General features: G+C 39.2%; 1 protein-coding gene across 5 annotated transcripts in view; it reads right to left on the bottom strand.

The window, feature by feature from the left end:
- Positions 1 to 19,400, bottom strand: part of CHRM3 (cholinergic receptor muscarinic 3) — a 515,790-nt gene that overhangs the window by 227,650 nt on the left and 268,740 nt on the right. For 4 of the 5 annotated variants that reach the window (XM_050770803.1, XM_050770814.1, XM_050770792.1 and 1 more), the window contains one exon: positions 8,822 to 8,924. The gene's annotated coding sequence lies outside the window, so the exon portion shown is untranslated. Of the gene's footprint in view, positions 1 to 8,821; positions 8,925 to 11,613; positions 11,736 to 19,400 lie in introns of those variants that run through there. The other variant, XM_050770825.1, reaches the window with a different exon arrangement.

The raw sequence follows: 19,400 nt of genomic DNA, 5'->3' as shown, positions 1-19,400 counted from the left end.
AGAGCATCATACATTTCTAAGCACTTGTGTTAATAATATGAAATAAATTGAATGCCATTCCCTGCTATTAAAGCTACTAACATTTTAGGAAGCAGGTATATTACATTTTTCTCTATTTGAACTTTCTTCTAACAGGTGAATGGGGCAGTAGCAGTTCAAGTGAATGAAACTCTCTGCAGGTCTTTCCGAATGCTCCAGCATGTGGAGCAAATTAGTTGATTGTATAATTTCCCAAGCTGCAAAATGATGATACATCAAGAAATTTATGGATCAGTTAAAATTCAACAAGAAAGCATTTATTCAGTGACCACTTTGCACTGTCATTAGGGACACAGTACTATGATGAATATAGTGGGGATTCCAGTCCTCAAGGAACTCGCAATCCGAGGAGTAGAAATAAATGAAATTGATAAAAGTAGTGAATTCTGCATAAATATGAAGGAAGGGCTCTGGGGAAAAACATGGAGAACTTTTAACTCTGCCCAAGGGTGAGCAGAGGAGGGATAGGCATCACTGAACAGGTGACACTGGATCTGAGCCTTGAAGGTGAACACCAATTTCCCAGGAAAGAGGGTTCCGTGTAGTCCAGGCAGGATGAGCAGCATGTGCAAGCATACTCTTTGGATAAGTCCCAGGAAATCATAAAATACTGGAGCAGTGGAACATAGGATTCACAGAAGGGAACAGCTTCAGATGAGCTCCCATAGAAACTCTGCTGTTTTATGATAAGTTTATAGAACAAAGCACCTATAGGCACCACGGAATCAAGAGTAACAGGAAGTGAGTAACAGGAAGTCCAGTTTTTAAAATTATATATTACTTCGGAATCAGTGCAGAGGATAAATTCAAGTGAGACAAAACTGATGGTAGAAAGATCATGAAGGAGACTCTTAAAGAGCATATTAGAGTCATTCAGTTGAGATTAGAAGGCAACAGTGGCAGGAAGGCAGTGACGGGAGTCAACGACAGACACGGTTTTTTGGTTTTTGTTTGTTTGTTTGTTTTGAGATGGAGTCTTGCTCTGTTGCCCAGGTTGGAGTGCAATGGCACGATCTCAGCTCACTGCAACCTCTGCCTCCTGGGTTTAAGCAATTCTCCTGCCTCGGCCTCCCATGTAGCTGGGACTATGGGCGCACACCACCATGCCCAGCTAATTTTGTATTTTTAGTACAGACAGGGTTTCAGTATGTTGGCCAGGCTGGTCTCGAATTCCTGACCTCAGGTGATTTGCTCACCTCGGCCTCTCAAATTGCTGGGATTACAGATATGAGCCACTGAGCCCAGTCCAGAACACAGTTTTGAGAGGTACCACAACCCAGTGCATGAGAGGAGAAGGAACTTTTCATTATTGCTTTTTTTTGTACTATAATATAATATTTGGAGAAGTGCATGGCAGAATACAAAGGACTATGGGTTACAATGCCTTCTTATAAGAAAACCAATGAATTGCCACTAATAGTGAATTGGGGAGATAATACGATATTTAAGAAGTACTTGCTTTTTGTTAGATACTCCTTTATTCCTCACAAAACTCCCAGGAAGAAAATATGACTATTTTTACTTTCACAGATGAAGAAACTGAAGCTCAGAGAATTTAAATACCTTTCCTCAAATTATAGAGCCATCCAGGTCCCAGCTGGAGTTCTGTGGCTGGGAGAACAGAAACGTGGTTGCAGAGTAAGACAAAGCCATTACATGTGTCATGAATAGTAATATTCATTAGAGCCAAAATGCCCTGTGAAATCAGAGAAGGTAGGCAGAGGTTAAAGAACAGGGAATTCCAGTGACATGGTGAGTGGGGCTAGAGCAAGAGAGGATACAGAAGAAAATGTAAGGGAGGGGTTTTTCTGCTGATTTTAGTTTTGTTTCTGTTTTGTTTACTTTTAAATACATGTCCTCACACAGGTCCTTTTGGTTCACCTGCAAACATCCCCTTTTCTTATCTTTTCCCCTCTGGTCTCCAATCTTGATCTCTCCACTGTCCCAGAAAAAAATTATCATCCTCTCTCCATATGCCTTTCCTTCCTTCCTTCCTTCCTTCCTTCCTTCCTTCCTTCCTTCCTTCCTTCCTTCCTTCCTTCCTTCCTTCCTTCCTTCCTTCCTTCCTTCCTTCCTTCCTTCCTTCCTTCCTTCCTTCCTTCCTTCCTTCCTTCCTTCCTTCCTTCCTTCCTTCCTTCCTTCCTTCCTTCCTTCCTTCCTTCCTTCCTTCCTTCCTTCCTTCCTTCCTTCCTTCCTTCCTTCCTTCCTTCCTTCCTTCCTTCCTTCCTTCCTTCCTTCCTTCCTTCCTTCCTTCCTTCCTTCCTTCCTTCCTTCCTTCCTTCCTTCCTTCCTTCCTTCCTTCCTTCCTTCCTTCCTTCCTTCCTTCCTTTTCCTTCCTTTTTCTTTCTTTCTCTCTCTCTCTCTTTTTTCCCTCCTTCCTTCCTTCCTTCCTCTTTCTTTCTTTTCTTTCTTTTCTCTCTTTTTCCTTCCTTCCTTCCTTCCTTTCTTTCTTTTCTTGTTCTCTTTCTTTTCCCTTCCTCCCTTCTTCTTTCTTTCTTTCTTTCCTTCCTTCCTTCCTTCTTTCCTTCCTCCCTTCCTCTCTCCCCCCTTCCTTCCTTCCTTCCTTCCTTCCTTCCTTCCTTCCTTCCTTCCTTCCTTCCTTTTTCTTTCTTTCTTTCTCTCTCTCTCTTTTTTCCCTCCTTCCTTCCTTCCTTCCTCTCTCTTTCTTTCTTTTCTTTCTTTTCTCTCTTTTTCCTTCCTTCCTTCCTTTCTTTCTTTTCTTGTTCTCTTTCTTTTCCCTTCCTCCCTTCTTCTTTCTTTCTTTCTTTCTTTCCTTCCTTCCTTCCTTCTTTCCTTCCTCCCTTCCTCTCTCCCCTTCCTTCCTTCCTTCCTTCCTTCCTTCCTTCCTTCCTTCCTTCCTTCCTTCCTTCCTTCCTTCCTGCTTTCCTTCATTTCTTTTTTTTTTTTTTGAGATGGAATATCCCTCTGTTGCCCAGGCTGTAGTGCAGTGGCATGATCTCAGTTGACTGCAGCCTCTGCTTCCCAGGTTCTAGCGCCAACATGCCCAGCTAATTTTTTTGTATCTTTTAGTAGTTTAAAAAAATTGGTTTGTTTAAAAAACCTTCCCCCATATGGGAATATGGTTTAGGAATCCTAAATACATGAGTTACTTATTCCCTGAGGCACAGTATGTTGTTACAATGGAGAATGTAATTCAACATCAAAGTGAAATTTCACAATTGCTGAGAAAAATAATTTGACATGTGAAAAGCTTATATTTTTGCTAAGATCATCCTATTGCTTTGGACCATCTTTTTTTTTTTTTTTTTCTAAAATGCAAACGTGAGGCAATATGTAGCATATCATCTTTAACTGGGTTTAAGCTTTGCCAAGAAAGTCAGAAATTTCATAGAAAAATAGACAGAGGCAAAAGAATAATCCAAATGCTTCTTAGAAACTTTACTGAGGTAATATATTACCTGACTGGATAACTTAGAAGCTTTTCAGTTGTTCACAAGTAGAGCTGTTTCTATACCAGACTAGAGTTTGCAGAGATACTGTCGAATTTTATCTCTTAATGTTTGTCCACATGACTCTAGCAAAGTTGTTAAAGATAAGAGGCTTCAATTAGGAATCCTTAGACCTAGCACATCTCCTTAATACGGCAGAAAAAAGTAAAAAAGACTTTAAAGATGAAAATAATGGTGAAAAGAAAGTGTGGGCAGCTATGCCCAAATAAAATCTAGATGAGCTGCTAATAAAAGTATTAGCTTTTTTGGCCCTTTGACTTTGTCCAAATCCTTTATACACGATGTCTCTCTCTCTGCTTCAGCAGAGCGCACCAGAGAGAGTCTTCTAATCTGATGAATTACCATTTCTATTGCTCATTACTTCATACATCTAGTTCATTGGTTAAGTCACTTCCTAGCTTTGGTATAATTTCATCTGCTTGTGTTTAAAATAAAAATGCATTGGATGTGAATTATTCATTTACTCATTCCACAAATATTTACTAAAGTCTAATATGGCTTAAGCATTGAGGATGTTGGGAGAATACATCTTTTGTTCCAAAATAATCACACCCAAAAGTCAATACATTGGTCAATGGGTACAAAGTAACACTTAAAAAGGGGGAATAAGTCTTGATGTTCTATAACGCAGTAGGGTGACTGTGGTTAACAATACTGTATTGTCTATTTCAAAGTAGCTAGAAGACAGGATGTTGGATGTTCTTACAACAAATAAATGAGGTGACGCGATATGTTAACTAGCCTAATTACATTTTTGTACAATGTACACATGTATCCAAACATCAATATGTGCAATTATTATGTGTCAATGAAAATCAAAAAGTCAATAAAAGGTGCCAGAGAAATAACAGATTAAAAAAATTTTGCTGTAACAGTAAGTAGACATTAACAAACATATTTTTGAAGCATTTGTTGTATTAACATAAAATAATACAAATCTTAATCAACTCAAAATTACCAAGTGTCCATGTTGTATCTGCCATATAATAAACAGAGGGCATATTTATATTTTACATTAGTTTTTTTAATGATTCCTAACCAATAGCATGTCAGTTTTAGAGAAACTCTCTGATTAAAGGGAGTTAATAGCAAATAAAACAAGCAGTAGAGCATTCAAGAGGAAGTAAGCTTAATCCAAGGTTAATTTCAGATACTATTAATTTATCTCCCAATAACTCTTCCATGTAGTGGCAAAATGATGGCTTTTTCAGAGATTTTAATTTTCCTTTATTCTGAACCCAGACATTTGAGAATAGAAGGAATTTAGAAGAAAAAAATGGTGCTTTACATTAGTTGAAAAGCTTTGCCTGTACTAATGTACAACTCTAACATATAAGGGACATTGCTGCTGAATCCTTTCAAAGAAATTCCTAAAATGACATGAAAGGAATCTGTGACCTCATTACAGCTCTATTCACGAAGGAGAAGAATTGTACACAAGGCCAGTCCATCTTGATCCCAGAAGGACACACAAAGACATCTCGTTAATAAGCACTGTTCCATAATGTGCCTCTAAAGATGCTCAGTGTGTATGTGTTTGTGTGTCTCTGTATTTTGGTCCCCATTTTTATCCCAAAATAAATATGGAAGCTTAAAAGATCGACTGTTTTTTTGATTTCAGAATAGCTCTGCACAGGCATATCGTTTGAGTAAATTAGATCCGCAAACACACTTTAGCTTTGCTGATGAAAATAATTTAAATAAAGAAGGTAACCATGCCTCACATGTTGATTCAACACCTTATAACATCTTTTTTTGTTTGTTTGTTTGAGACCAGTTCTTGCTCACAGGCTGGAGTGCAGTGGCATGATCATAGCTCACTGTAATCTTAAACTCCTGGGCTCCAGCCATCCTCCCACCTACAGGTGTGCGCCACCACACCAGGCCAATTTTTAAATTTCTTTTGTGTAGACACAGGATGTCACTATGTTCAGCTCAGGCTGGTTTTGATTTCTGATCTCAACTGAATCTTTCACCGTGGCCTCCCAAAGTGCTGGGATTACAGGCATGAGCACTGCACCCAGCCTAATTTATAACATCTTTATTGGTCTCAGTTATTTGAATGTCATATACATGTTTTTAGTTACATTTTTAAACACAGGGGCTTGATCTTTTTTATAGTGTAAATCGTGAAACACTGATGGTTTCATATTAAAGACAAAAGTTGTCACCAGGATAAAATAGTAATTGATTGGGCCATGCACCAGGAATGTTGGCACAGAACCAAATTTCCACTTAGCTTCAATGTGGTTTGAATTTATCAATTGCTTTATAAGTCCTAATTAAAATACCTCCAAAGGTATCTTTTCTGAAGAAAACTTTCTTATGACACCCCATCTTCTTCCCTTCCGATGGGAAATGTAACCACGCGCATAAGGGTCTACAGGAAAGATTTCAGTGGCTAAAACAATAGTGATGTGGTTTGGCTGTGTCCCCACTCAAATCTCAATTTGAATCATATCTCCCAGAATTCCCACGTGTTGTGGGAGGGACCCAGGGGGAGGGAATGGAATCATGGGGGCCGGTCATTCCCGTGCTATTCTTGTGACAGTGAATAAGTCTCAGAAGATCTGATGTGTTTATCAAGCGTTTCTGCTATTGCTTCTTCCTCATTTTTCTCTGGCTGCTGCCATGTAAGAAGTGCCTTTCACCTCCCGCCATGATTTGAGGCCTCCCCAGCCATGTGGAACTGTAAGTCCAATTAAACCCCTTTTTCTTCCCACTCTTGGGTATGTCTTAATCAGCAGCATGAAAACAAACAAATACAAATGGTTTATAAGGTCACTTAGGAGAAAAAAAAGGTCTTCTCCACAGTTCAAATAAAATGTTATTTATTAGTGGGAAAGAAGGTCATCTACATGTCTGAGCAGCAGGAGAAAAGACCTCAGCTATAAGCACTCCAACCACACACACGCACAACAAATTCTGTTATTCTGCCTAAGAATTCACCCATATCAAATTTTGTTGGGTGAATCATGCAACTTAGGAAGGAGAGACATTTAATACACTTTGGTAGCTGTGACATCAAGTTAATCTTATCGTAGTGTCACTACCAAATTACAACATCCCTTTGATCCTCTGTAAGGTGCAATCAGGACCCTGATTGGTTGGCAAACTGGGACAGGTAAGCAATGTATGCCATTTCTATACTTGTGAATGACTTTTGGCCTAAGGATCACTATGGGTCACTTCTGGGAGGAGAAGACCAAGCAAAAGGTACTGCTACAGCTTTTGTAGTCTTCTTCCATCTGCTTCCAAAATTTAATGTTTCAATGACTCAATCCTTCAACAAAGACTGAAGTCAGATTCTTCATTCAACCTAAGTATAAATGATCACCCTAAATTATTATTATTATTATTGAAGATGGTGAAGCAGCAGTCAACCAGGTATTTTCTATAAAGACAATTACTCTGGCTATTGGATGAAGCATGGATTGAACAGGACAAGAACAGAAATAAGATAATTCAGGGACTATCAGAGAAGAGTGGTGAGATGAGGAAGTGAGGAATGTGACTTGGACTTGGGGGATATTTTTACACGAAGAGAAGGGAAGGTATTAGGGCAGTGGCTGCACCATGGAATAATTTGAGGAACTTTTAAAAATTCTGAAGCCCGCGGTCCACCCTGAAAGGCGTTGATTTAATTTTCTGCAGTGAAGCCTGAGCACCAGTATCTCTTCACAGTGAGGGTTGAGACCTACGGGCTCAGAGTGAACTGTGAAGGACTGGATGGGTTAGACGTAGAAATTAAAATGAAGAATTTCTGATCATTTACAGAGAAAGAGAAGACTGGGAATCCAGATTTTTATGTGAACTGTCCTGATTTTTTGGTTTGGCAATTTCTTAGTTATCATGCATACAAATTTGTGTAGGCCCAAAACAAATAATAAAATAAATGAACTAAGGTGGATCTGACAAGTAGATGACCAGTTGCAATTTCTGCCTTAAAATCAGGGCCATTGATCTCTAATCACGGATTTCAGACTCTCACAGATGTAAAAGTAAACCTTTTTGGAAAACCTTAGAAACACATCCGTTAATTACTTCATACATCTCTAAGAATAAACGTGACCTGGTACATTTGGGACATTGCAATTTGAGGTGAATTTTTCTACTCTCTCTCACTCTCCCTCCCTCCTGTTCAGATTTAAATAACAACAGGCTTCCCAAGGAAGTACAGAAACCTTCCCAAGGCCATGGTTAAGCAGTAGAGCTAGGTCTTGAGCTCACACCTGATTAATTCTCCTCTGTGCTACTTCCCAATTTCCCAAACTTCATTTTCAACATGCTTTTTATGGAGGTGAGGGAGGAGGCAGAGGCAGGTGAGTTGTTATATAGTTTTCCTGTTGAAAATATAACTTATGGGAAACTTTTCCAAATATGTACAAGTATTTCAACAAGCCTGCTATATTTCTAATAGTATTTTTAAAAGTTGCATACAAGCAAGCAATCTTGTAATAAAGTATCCCTGAGTCATTGCATACTATATATACAAACACACACACATACATATATTATGTAATAGGTGTCGTGAGATACCTATGTCTCTATTCATCTATCTATCCATCTACCTATCTACGTTACATACTCACAAACAGTGCTCATCCAAGTAAGTCTGAATTAGACAGAAGCTACAGGCTGACATATTTATATATAGTGAGAATCTACTTTCAGAATATCCCCTTCAAGAGAATTCATTAAACATTAATATTATCAAACACCATACTGTTTTGTTTTTATGTAATATTTATGTTGGCATACACCAAGGGAGTAACTGTCACAAAATCTTAGTGTTCGAGCAGTCAATTAATTGATTTAATTCTGTTAATTAATTCACATATGTAGTCATTTTTATCCTGTGAGTTATTACACAATTTTCTCTAAGCCTGGACTAATTTGGGGAGGGGAAAGAAGTTGATATTTTTCTGTAATAATTTTGGACTACAAATACTATACTTATACCAGAGTACCAGTCATATTTCATTCATTTGATTTCCATAGATTTTTAGATAAATCTTATTTTCAGAACCATATAACTGTAGACTTTCCCCTCTCTCTTTGAATGACTATAATCTTAATTTGAGCTTATCATATAACCATATCATATAACCAAGAAAATGAAGTAGTCTTCAGGAGTTGTAGATGCCAAAATATAAACATATGCTTCTAAGTAGAAAAGACAAAAGTCATCTCTGACACACGAATTTAATTGTTCAGACGATATTCCATTCTCAGTAATCCACTGGAATGAATATACATCCGTAGTTATGATTCAAAAGTGTCAGTAACCATGTATTGGAGGTTTTACATACCTGTTCCAGGTAGGATCATCAAACCAATACAATGTGTCCAGAACTGTGCTGTTTGTTGAACTTTCCTTCTAGAAAGAGACCAGGTGCCACGCCACAGCAAAAGCTAAAAATGAAACAGGGAAGGGACAAGTTTAAAATAAGATAAAAGAACAAGTAGTACACTCAGATCACTGAATTGTGAGATGGAATATTAATTACATGATGGATTTCAAAAATGGAGATTTATCCCAGCATTTCCTAATATACTTCATCAAGGAATTCTTTTATTCTATGACACCTGTTGGTGTCCCACTGAGGGAGTGATCCACAGCAGTTACTGGGGAGGCAATGAGACACTGTAACCTCCTTTTCAACACAGATGCCTCAGCTTATGGTTTCTGCCATATGGTCACCTGCCCTCAGTTTGAAACTTCCAATAATTGGCAGTATTTTATAAGCTTCCCCCACAAATATGTACACATAACATACATACATTTATATTATTAGGTTCATACAAAGCTGCTATGGTTTTGTATAGAACGACTGTCCTTTTCAAAACTCATACTGAAATGTAATTGCCAGTGTCACAGTAGTAAGAGGTGGGACCGTTAAGCGGTGATTAAGCTATGAGGGCTGTGACCTCATGGGTGGGAGAATGCTGTTACAAAACATTGAGTATCTCCCTTCTCCCTCTTTTCCTCTTTTGCTTTTCTGCCTTCTGCCGTGTGAAGACACGCATTTTTCTGCTTTGTGGTGACTCAGCAAGAAGGCCAGATACGGGTGCCTTGATCTTAGACCTCCCAGCCCCTAGAATTACAAGGCAATACATGTCTGTTGATTGTGAATTACCCAGTCTGTGGTATTTTGTTAGAGCAGCACAAAAAGAGACACAAATAGTATGAGTTCCCCCTAATGTTTTATAGCAAGTAATTTAAGAATCACTCACTTTACCGATTCAACTTATTTCATAGCAACAAGTATTTGACATTCACTCATCATTTCGATCAATATTTACAAAGCAAATAATATAAAGCAGGTATTGGGTTAAAATACTAAGTAGAGGCTTGGTCTTCTTCTCGAAAAGCCAAGTCTAATGAGGGAAAGAGGCCAAGTTAGATGTAGATCACTCCCATCTAGGATGTGGAAAGCTAAATCACTGCCAGTCCAAGGTGCAGAGAGATAAGAAGGCGATGTCACAGAGCAGAGGGTCTTTAACCTGAGTCTTACATGCAGTGTAGGAGAGTGATGGACAGACAAAGGGAAATGGGATGGGGAGGGAGGAGAAACAGATCTAGCTGTCATGCTCCCCTGCAGGAGGCTGTGAGGGGGAATGGCATGTTCTGAAAGCTGCCCCAATGGGGGCTCATAACGAGATGAGGAAAATCAAACTTACACTCATGATGTGGCAGAACATCCTTTTATAGATGGAAATGATTGCAAATCAGACTAATGGCACAAATGAAAGCATACACCCCAAGAAGTTTCAGAATTTGAAACTCATTCCAAAATCCTTTGCACACATTATCTCATTCTGGTTTCACAATCTCTCTGCAGGTTGGGCAATGTAAGTTCGCCTCTACCATGTGCTAGGGGAAACTGAGGTTAAGGAGCTTGCCCAATACCACAGGGTGATTTGTGCAGACTTGGAGTAGAGGCTAAAACTGGGGGCCAGTCCCCCTTACAACACAAGGAGAGCTATGATGCCAGCGTTCTTGAAGAAGTTAAGTGTGGCACAATGATGAATGTGGTATGACCACGATAGACACGATTTCTTGACAGTGAGTGCTTTGCTGTTACATGCTGCAGAGTGGGCTCTGGGCAGAACTGGACTGTTTCCAATCTCACCCTTCCTGTTTCCAATGCCATAAATGCAAGCATGGGGCAGACACACTCAACTGTGATCAGGTCCACATTTTTCACCTTGTGAGTTTCAATAATAGACTTCTCTGTAATACACATGGCAGACATGTCAGGCTACTTTGTACTGTCCAGTAACTACAGAAAACCTGGTCATTCTGTCTGAATCCAGCTGGGTATGATCCTCAAATTTCCACTGCATACTTGTTATATATGAGCTTCTCTCAAACCTTGTGATTTCCGCCTCTGAGATCCTTCGTACTTTAGTAACTTTGCTGGTGTAGCTTCTGGGGCAAGGGTCTTTGATGCCAATGAGAAGTTAGAGCTGCCTTGTTTATTTAGGTAGAAAAAGAGGCTAGCACTCATTTGTAATAGGCGAAAACAGGGATAGTGGGCATCGATATGAGGGGAAAGCAGGCTTAATAATGCAAAAATGAAGAAATCTTCTCTATGACACTTAATGAGAGAAGGCTCATATGAAATAATATCTAAAGGAGCCTCTGGGATTCTCCAGAGTTGTGAAATACAGTTGCTGAAGCTGGGAAGATTGCAGAGGAATTTTTCCCCTTCCTCTTCCCTCCCTCCCATTTTTTCTTTTAAACTCCTAAAGTGGAACTGCTTAGAATATTTCCTACACAGCTCAATATCTTATCATGAAGGTAAGAGACTAGAAAATCTTTTGGCAGTCCCCAAATTGCCTCACCCTCATGAAAGAGGACAGAATTTGATGTTTTTAATGCATTTCCAATTGAAAAACTGTATGCTTGGTACAGCCTTTCTGACACCTTATAACGTATTAGAAATTACTTTTGACTTTAAAGAAGAGTGATTGCTTTAAAAGGCAGTTTCTACTACAAATTCCCTCAAGATAAAAACCAATTTCCAGACAACAATGAGTAATAATGCCTAGAAAATAGACACTGGGTATGAGACAGACAAGATCCAAACGGCAGTACCATTCTGAGATGTAACTTCTGACAATGATCTTGTCTTGCACTTCTTGACAAACTACATTTGCTATCACAAGAATTAAGCTTGTTGTCCTTGGGTAGGATGCAACAAATAGAAGATTAAACTGAAGTATTATCTGAAACCAAGACAAAGAAGCAGAAACACAAGTCAAAAAGTCTCTGAGAAACCTAATGGGCAGAAACTTGGATAAGATGTTTAAATGAGAAATTGGACTATACAAACCATTCAAAAATGAGCAATTTACGAAAATGTATTAATTCTGAATGTATTTCCCATTTGGTTGGGTGAACACAAGAAAAGTCACGGGGTGAACAGAAGTGACCTCAGTGATTTGCAACCTAATTCAGCACTTGCTATCGAGAGATCAGGTTTCTAGAGAACACTGATAATTGACCCCTATTAACATAAATTCTGGCATGAGAAAGTGGAGTCTAGAAAACTTTGTATCGAAAGAACTCGAATGGATAATCGATGCAAGAAGAAGTCAGGAGTGGAAGGGGAGGTAGATAAAATTAGAGAAGCAGAGATAGCGAGGAGGAGTAATAATTTTCTGTATGGCCATGAACACACCAGACATTGATTAATTCACCAAATCGTTTCAACAATCTTGTAAGGGAGACACCATTGTTACCAATTTGCCATTGAAAGAAACTATTTTTGTGAGAGGCTCGTCCACTTAACATACAACAGGAAGTGGCCTGAGTTGGGATTTGAATCTGCTTGTCTGATATGTAAGTGATTTTTCTAATGAAGCCACACTAATTCTCAAATAGTAAGTACAATGTACATTCACTGCAATTATAATGAACAAAAAGTGAAGATGAGACTTGCAAAAAGAACTAATAAATTTATATTTTCTACTGGTCCTATAAATATGCACAGCCCATCAAATAACCAATCTGACCCGTATCTATAGTAAGAGTCCTTAAATATATTCCTATCTATGGACCTAGTAATCCCACTCACCAATTAGTCCATGGAAATAATTTAAAGTCAGAAAAATGGCATTCCTAGGAAACTGATCACCATAACATTACAGACTGAGTATTCTTCATCTGAAATGCTTGGCATCGGAAGGGTTTCAGGTTTCTGATTTTTTCAGATTTTGGAATATTTGTACTTGTTGGGCATTCCTAACCCAAAAACCCAAAAATGCGAAATGCTCCAGGGAGCATTTCCTTTGAGTGCCATGTGGGTGCTCAAAAAGGTTTGGATTTGGGAGCATTTTAGATTTCCGATTTGGGCTGCTTGATCTGTATTTATAATAGTGAATAATAGAAACTATTTGTATATCCAACAGGAAAGCATTTAAGAAAATGTGGGTATAGAATTGCATGGTGCATTAAGTAGCCATAAGTGATAAATAGGTAGCAATAAGAAAAATGCTAACAAAAGCAGAATATAAAATTATATGCTCTGATGATAAATAGATACTCTATATATGTTAATAAAAACTAAAAGGATGCTCAGAAAGAAAGAAATTGGTTGTGCTAGGGCAGAGTAATTATAAATATATTAAAATCATAATCTCATTCTTACAACATACTATTATATTATACCCATTAAAATATACATTGAGTGAAAATATAAACACAGAAATAAAAAGAAAACATAGCTGATATATGTGGGATATGTGTTTGCATGGTTAAATAGTTTGAAGCACATACGATATTATTATGTTACATTATTAACTATTTGATATTGGAGGAGGGGTGAAGGAGATACACTTAGAGAGTATGATGAAAATTAATTTCTTATAATAACAAGAGTTAGTGGGAAATAAGATTACAGTAATAGGAAGATTTGTTGACAGAACTGCTATTGCATATGACTTTAAATGCATGATCACAATCTTCCACTCTGCACTGTGAATTTCACCTTCTCACCTTCCCTCCATCCCATTCCTACCCCATTCTCTGGACAAGGAAGGAGCTAAAGAAAAGAGCTGAGCTGCAGAATTCTCCCACTCCTTCATTCTCTGCTTGAAGGCATCAGGCCATGGCCCAAGCATGTTCTCCAGCTCGGGGAAGCCATTCTGTCTTCTGCTGGGCAGGAAGAAAGTGCATTTGAAGAAACTGAAGCTAATTTGGGGGTGCTGCTTCTGTCTCATGTAGGAAGAATAGTAAACCAGAAGATGTTCATCATGTGTCTCACATGGTGCCCTACTCACATCTCTCTAGTCTTGGTCTCTTTGATAGTTTCAGGCAGTATCTTCTAACATCTGGTGCTTCAAAAAAACTCCTGTCTTTTAGACATGATAGGAAGGTGAGGAACCTGCACTATCCACCTCCTGGGTTAATAGTTCTTAGAAAACAAAGGAGCTCCCTAAGTTTATAAATCTTACAAATAGTTTGAAATTCACAAACCCTTGCCCCTCCCCCTGTATTATGCTTATACTTGCATGTATAAAAAAGAAACACAAAGTTAAGTGTAATTCAGGCACCATTTGATCTCCTTTGGATAAGTTAGCCTCTTAACCTTCCTTTCTCATTCTTTCTACCCCACCCCTTTCTCTCTCTCTCTCTCTCTCTCTCTCTCTCTCTGTGTGAGTGTGAGTGTGTGTGTGTGTGTGTGTGTGTGTGTGTGTAGTGGGAAGAAAGAGGCATGGTTTAAATGAACTCAGGAATAGAAGAAAGAGTCTGTGTCTCCAGAATTTGATTGTCTTCTCTGATCTACGGCATGGGGTTCCTTACCCATCTGGGTGCTCCTAGCCCTGCTGACATTGACAGTGAGGTTTTTCACTTGCATGCATGCCATTTGCATTTTCTTGACCTAGTAAGCTTGGGTAGACATCTCTGTTCTTGGTCTCATCTTCTCTCCTGCTGACAAGGAGGCCTTTTCTGAGGTCTGACTGTGATGCCCACAGAACCCTAGAGTGCTGCAGCCCCCAGGAGAGTTGCCTTCATCCGTATGATGGCATGCCATCCTCATTGCCAAGTCCTCTAGCTATCTTGGGGTCCCATCTACGCCACACTGGAAAGTAAGTTGTAAGGCTTTCCTCTGACTGACAGGCTGAGCTTCCAAGTTCACTAAAATATCGATAGAGGGCTACATATGAAATGGATCCCTGTCTTGTGCTAACTCGTCTTTACCAACATGCCTTTCATTCTCTGGGATAAAATTCCAGGTGGAAAAGCTGGGAGGCATGATTCAGACTGCTTTGTCTCTTCCCTTTCACTGTCATTCTTATTTTGCAGAATTCACCAAATTCAGCAAGGAAGCATGATTTTCCTTTCCTTTCTTGGTGACATATTCTCCCAACATCAGAGACTGAGGCTAGATGTAATCAGTTGAAGAATTCTCTTCCATACAATCTGACTTGAGTTTTCCAGGCTTGGCCCTTGATAAACTAAAAAAAAAAATTTAGAAATTATTTCTCCAAAACTAATCTGGATTTCCAATTATATCCGAGGCAGAGTAACAGGATGAAGTGTAACCTACATCCCCACTTCACCTCCTCAAAAAAAAAGTAAAATAAAATAACTGTTTTCAATAATGGGACAGCAGGCAGTGCATAACTGTGATAAATGTGAGAAGGAAAAGCTGCATCTGGGCCTTTATTTTTTCTTTTTGACAGGATCTCGCTCTGTCACCCAGGCTGGAGTGCACTGGAGTGATCCTGGCTCGCTGCAGGCTTCACCTCCTAGGCTGAAGGGGTCCTCCAACCTTAGCCTCCCAAGTAGCTGGGACTATAGAGTGCATCACCATATCCATATAATTCAAAAGAAAATGTAGAGATAGGGTCTTCCTCTATTGACCAGGCTGGTCTCAAACCCTTGGGCTCAAGTAATCCTCCCTCTATGGTCTCCCAAGCTGTTGGGATTACAGGGTGAGCCACTGCACCCAGCCTGGGCTTTTTATTTTGGAGAAATTTCTCAAAAATGGGTAGAGACAAGATAATCCACAGTGAGTTTGGTTGCCTCACTGAGTTGGAGAAATGGTGATTAGAATTTGAGGCGTCTGGTAATCCTATGAAAAAGATGCTAAACAAAATTAGTGATTAGGAAAACGCAAATGAAAACCACAATAAGATACTATCCCATACTGCAAGAATGGCTAAATTAGACCAACATAGTATATCTATGTTGGCAGAGATGGGAAGCAACTATAACTCTCATACACTGCTGATGGGAATGTAATGTGGTACAACCACTTTAGAAAACACACAATGGAAAGTTTATTATATAGCTAAAGACATACTTTATGTATACTGCTGAGCAATTATACTCCTACTTATTCGTCAAAGAGAAGTGAAAAATACAAGTCTACTTACAAACTTGCATATGAATGTTCACAGAAACTATCCACAGTCACCCCAAACTGGGAGAGAAAAAACTCAATTAAAAACTTTGGGATGCTGAGGTTGGGGGGTAAATCACCTGTGGTTGGGAGTTCAAGACCAGCCTGGTCAACATGGTGAAACCCCATCTCTACTGAAAATACAAAAATTGGCTGGGTGTTGTGGAGCACGCCTGTAATCCCAGGTACTTGGGATGCTGAGGCATGAGAATTTCTTGAATCTGGGAGGCTCTTGAATCTGGGAGGCAGAGGTTGCAGTGAGCCGAGATTATGCCACTGCACTCCAGCTTGGGTGACAGAGTGAGACTCTATCTCCATAAAAACAAAAAGTAATTATCCATCAGATGGGCTGGAGAAGCAAAATGTGATACAGTCATGCAACGGATTTTTAAAGATGCAATGCAAAGTGATGAACTACCGATGTTCACAATATATGTAAATTTCAAAAATATACTGTGCAAAAGAAGTCAGACCCAAAAACACTTCACATAGGATTTTATTTTTATAAAGCTCCAGAAAAAAGAAATAGAACCTATGGGCCAGAAAGCAGAAAAACATTTTTTCTGGGCTTGGGTTGGGGGTGGCATGTGTTTACAGCAACTAGGAAGAGGTATAAGAGAACTTGGCGTGATGGTGGAAATATGTTAGCGCTTGATTTAGTGGTAGTAACATAGTAGATAAATTTCTCTAATCTCATCCAAATATACACTTAAGATGAACGCTTGTTATTGCACATGTATTATGCCTTAATATAGTTGATTAAAACAAAACCTTAACTGGCTTCTTATTCTTTTATAATATCAGACTGATCTCCTAAAATCTCATATTTCAAGAGTCATCTTTAATATTGAATATTAATTTAGTACATGCAGAGATATTTTTGTCTTGTGTTTGTTTTAAAAATAATCCAATGTTTGTGGGAAAGGAGTGCCGTGTAAAAGAAACAAGTTGGCCATGGCCATATATTGCTAATTATTGAAGCTGCAAGATGGGTATAGTGGGTTGATGATAGTATTCTCTCTACTTTTGAATATGCTTGTAACTTTCTATTCAAAATGTTTTTTTAAATATAGTGGATTGCATTTTAAATGACAATATTATAATTAGTATATTAGAATGAGGTGTCTAATGTAACCCCTTCCACCTTGTTATCCCCTGGTCATGTACAAAGTCTTTCTGGGTCTTTCTAACTTTTCTATGTCATTCTAGAATTTTTTTCCCCTTTTATCTTTTAGTCAACGGTCCCTTTCATATTAAAATCAACTTGGGTGACACATGTAGGTGAAGACCTGAAACATTTGAGGAAAATTAGTTAAACCTGAGTCTGGTTCTTTATATTAAATAGTAATGATGCTTAGTGCTCTTAACTATTTCATCCAGCAAAGTATTAAGAAAACAAAATAGTAATGCCAGGCCTGCAGAAATAAGTCTTTTTAAAGGAAAAAATAAAACAACAACGTGTGGAGAAATGCCACTTTGTTAACTGGATGAATAACCATTTGTCCTTACAAGTTGTCTGAAACAGAACAAAGAAGTCAAATTCACATAACAAAGACAAAGAAAGGAGTGTATAAAAAGTTTAAAAGGGAAAGAATATTGGACTTAATTATTTTCACCCTATCTTTCCCTTTTAAGGCATTAAAACTCTTGCCTAACTTCGGGGAGCGCTGGCTCCAAGCTAAGAGTCATATGAGTAGGGTTCGTGTCCAGGAGTGTGCAGCCTAGTCCAGTTCAGGCACCAAGGATCAACAGGCTCCATGCTGACAGCGCCTCAGGGAATTTTCGGTGAGATGGAAGCTCCGGATGAAGTCACTCAGAAAAGACATTGATTAAGGATGTAGAAGGAAGATAGTGTTCAACTATGTAGGCAGGGATGCCCTTTAAAGAACTTAATGTCCCTTTCAGCTTCTTAGTGTGGTGTAAAGTGGAATATGGCATTTCTCCCAATCCTATTATCTCTAGAACTACGGGTTCGTTCTCTGAATAAGACCCCTAACTTTCTCTCTAATGAGCAAGACTGGACAAGAAAACACATCCTAATCACCAACAAAGAACATAAGCTTCTGCAATCACACTGTGATGTGACAAATTAGAATTCTGCTCTCCAGAAGTCAACACACTATAGATGAGTTGAGAGTTCTTTTTAATGTTAACCTAGAACGGCAAAGCATCAGAATGTTTGAGCCCAAGCTGTACAGAGGCAATACACAATTCTATTACTGTAGAATTCTAATTTTCCTTTAGACACAGTTCCTTTACATTTTAACTGTATCTTCTTGTACTTTATCCGAAGAGCAATGCAGAGTTATTAAAATGCTTTGAGTGGAAGACTGAAGTGATAGAGATGGTCTTTATGTAAAAGGTGTCTGGAAGCAATGCTCAGACTAAACATTATAGGAAAAGGGGTTCAAGAAGTGGGGGACACATCAAATTTTAACAGTGTATTTGGGCCAGACACGGTGGCTCACACCTGTAATCCCAGAACTTTGGGAGGCTGAGGTGGGCAGATCACTTCAGGAGTTCGAGACCAGGCTGGCTAACATGGCAAAGCCCCATCTCTACTAAAAATACTACAGGCGGTAGTTCAAGCCTGTAATCCCAGCTACTCAGGAGGCTGAGGCATGAGAATTGCTTGGGCCTGGGGGGCAGAGGTTGCAGTCAGCCAAGATCATGCCACTGCACTCCAGCCTGGGCAACAGAGCAAGACTCTGTCTCAAAAAAAAAAAAAAAAAGTGTATTTGACCTTAAGTGATAAAAAAAAGAGGACACTTCTAAGCAGTACTGAATTCTTAATAAAATTAGGTTGCATGGAGTCTGCACCCATTTCCAAAAAGCAATGTAAAACAAAACACTTATTGCATATTGCTTTTAGGTCGTAGGAGAAAAACGGGTCTGTAATAGAGTTACAAAGGTACAAGAGCGCACATGGATGATTCTGTTCCTATCAGGCATGGGAAGACAATAAAGGACATGACGGAGAAAGGTGATTTGTGTTGGATTCTGAAGAGCTGGGTAGAGTTTTGACAGGCAGACTTTCAAGATAAGGGGATTCATGCATACAGAAAAACATCCGGAAGCCTGCAGCACAGAGCATATTTAGACAGCTCGACCAGCGCATGTGCACTTACAGGAGGTAGCACGTGAAAGGGAAAGGGTGAAGAGGTGCTTCTTTGAGAGCTTAATTCTCCCCCTTGAGCTTCAGTTTCTTTGTGGAGTCTAAACTTTCCTATCTGGGCTCACAGTGAAGAGCTGTCCAAAAGTGGAGCAACATCAGTCCATAGCTGAGAGTGTTGAGGCCGGGTGATCAGGAAAAACCGTCCTGATAGGATGCAGGAGAGAAAAGGCCTTGTAATAATGCATATGAGACGTCTGCACAAGTCTCCGCACATGGCAGTGGACTTGGATGCTGAGGTCTGTGTGGGATATGAGGGACATTGGACCAGACGTCTCACCTGACTGGACAGAGAAGAGG

The sequence above is a fragment of the Macaca thibetana genome, chromosome 1 (assembly GCF_024542745.1).
Source record: "Macaca thibetana thibetana isolate TM-01 chromosome 1, ASM2454274v1, whole genome shotgun sequence".
NCBI classification, from domain to species: Eukaryota; Metazoa; Chordata; class Mammalia; order Primates; family Cercopithecidae; genus Macaca; species Macaca thibetana.
This window is presented reverse-complemented; position numbering and strand designations above follow the sequence as displayed.